We start from the raw sequence: 2,500 nt of genomic DNA on the forward strand, positions 1-2,500 counted from the left end.
GCTCACGATGGAACTACAGAAGAGTCGAGTTTTAAAGAGGAAACATATGGAAAGTCTTTGGTCATTTTTGAGCGGGATGCTAACGGTCTAATCAGATTCAATGATGTATGCTAAGCTATGCTAACAGTAGCCACGTTTACATGCGCACTTTTTTGTAATTCCGATTAAAATCATTCCGATTGAAAGATTCGCTGGACTGTGAGCCGTTATCTAAACCCATCTGGTGTTCATGTGCTGACTTTAGATCGGGATCATTGTGACGTGTGCACAGTTTGTCTGCGCATCAGATTCGTAACGTTAGTATCGTGGATCAATAATTCTGTGTTGGTAATTTTTATATTTATTTATTTTTCTGTGGGCGGACATGCAGTAGTTAAAGCTAATTTACGTCCTATACAATGGCTATTTCAGCAGCTAATGATGAATGAGGAATCAATATTAATTCAATTCAAAAACACAAAATTAACTATAAAATGCCAAAATATAGGATGTGGTGAAACATGAATGAAAGCATTCAAGACGTGCTCCGCATCATTAGTACTAAATGCATCGATATTTCAGATGATTAAGGAAAGATACCATAATCACAAAGGTATAAATATGAACAAAAGTAATTAAAGTAGACTGTGGGTAATGTTACTTAACCAGTTTGAAGCAGTTGTTGAACTTTTTTTATATCTAACTTACGAGAAACGTCTCAGGTTACTTGCGTAACCTATGTTCTCTGAGTAGGGAACGAGACGCTGCGTCACTTTAATGACGTAATGGGACGCCCTCTGGGTGTGCCGATTGTCTGAAGCCCTTATAGAATCACGCCAATTGATTGGCTGATGGTGCGCACGTCACCCCACCTGACGTAGTCACCTATATTAGCGTGCGCGCGTGCCATCTGCTCCTCAGATTTCTCTGCCGTAAAGGAAGGCCTGTCGGCAGCGCAAGGAGCTTGGCAGCGTACGCAGCGTCTCGTTCCCTACTCAGAGAACATAGGTTACGCAAGTAACCTGAGACGTTCTCTTTCATAGGTTCACTCGACGCTGCGTCACTTTAATGACGTAATAGGAACGATATACCAAACACGCCAAGCTAAAGCGCTGCCGTATCTGGCTCAAAGAACACCAGATAACCTGCATGACTAGGTTAAGCAGACAGGACATGCGAACCCGGAGCCATGTCGAGATCCAAACTATAGAATCTCACAAAAGTGTGCGGAGAGGACCAACCTGCCGCCACACAAATATCCCCCAAAAGAGCCCCTCTAAAAAGTGCTTGAGAGGAAGCCATACCTCTGGTAGAATGCGCTCTAATATCAAGAGGTTAAGGTAAACCACGCACCTCATAAGCTAAGGAAATAGCCTCTGTCACCCAACGGGAAACCCTTTGCTTCGAAGCGGCAAGCCCGCGGCGACCAGCACCGAAGCACACCAACAGCTGGTTAGATTTCCTCCACCCGTCGGAACGGTCAACATAACACTTCAACGCTCGAACTGGGCAGAGCAAATTAAGTTTCTCGTCTTCCTCCGAGTCAAACGGAGGGGGGTGAAAGGAGTGAAGAATGATAACCTGAGAGCGAAATGACGTGGACAAAACTTTGGGCACATAACCCGGCCTAGGTCTTAAGGTAACCTTGACTAGGCCAGGGGCACAATCCATACAGGTCCCGTTAACAGAGAGAGCCTGTAGATCGCCCACTCGTTTCAAAGAAGACAGAGCTAAAAAAAGAGCAACTTTGAGAGTCAGAATTCGCTCAGGAGCTGACTCCAAAGGCTCAAATGGAGCCAAAGTTAGCCCTTCAAGGACCACGGAGAGGTCCCAAGAGGGAATACCAGGGGATCGTGCTGGTCTCAGGCGCCTAACCCCTCGCATAAAGATGAAACCAGTCTATGCTTGCCTAGAGGGATTTCGTCTGACTCCCTACCGGCAGCTATAGCTGCGACATAGACCCGAAGGGTGGTGGCCGCTGCTCCAGCAGCAAACTTCTCCTGCAGGAACTCCAGAACTGAACCAACCGGGCAGTCGAGCACCACGACTCAAAGACCCTCCACTTGGAGGAATAGAGCTTCCTTGTGGAGGGGGCTCTCGCATGAGCAATGATCTCCTGAACGTCCGCTGAAAGACCAGCGTTTAGTGTCGTTGGCCCTTGATGGGCCATACCCACAACTTCCAAATCTCCGGGTGAGGGTGCCAAATCCTGCCCTGAAGTTGTGTCAAAAGGTCCTTCCTGACCGGTATCTCCCACGGGGAGAAGTCCAGGAGGAGAACCATCTCCGAGAACCAAGTCTGGGATGGCCAGTGTGGAGCCACCAGCAGGAGGCTGGCCCCACTCTCCCTTACTCTGTACAGAACCGCCAGAATCAGCTTGATGCATCTATCCCCAACGGGGCCGGAGAGCTCAGAGAAAACCAGAGCCGACACTGGGACGACTCCTTCGAGGCAAAGAGGTCCACTTCCGCTTTCCCGAACATCTCCCAAATCTGTGACACAGTTTGAGGGTTCAGCATCC

The 2,500-nt window shown here is 48.1% G+C and overlaps 1 protein-coding gene across 1 annotated transcript in view; it reads right to left on the bottom strand.

The window, feature by feature from the left end:
* Window positions 1-2,500, bottom strand: part of mtfp1 (mitochondrial fission process 1) — a 17,934-nt gene that overhangs the window by 11,988 nt on the left and 3,446 nt on the right. The gene's annotated exons all lie outside the window — the stretch shown is intronic.

This window comes from Gobio gobio (genome assembly GCF_949357685.1).
Source record: "Gobio gobio genome assembly, chromosome: 4".
NCBI classification, from domain to species: Eukaryota; Metazoa; Chordata; class Actinopteri; order Cypriniformes; family Gobionidae; genus Gobio; species Gobio gobio.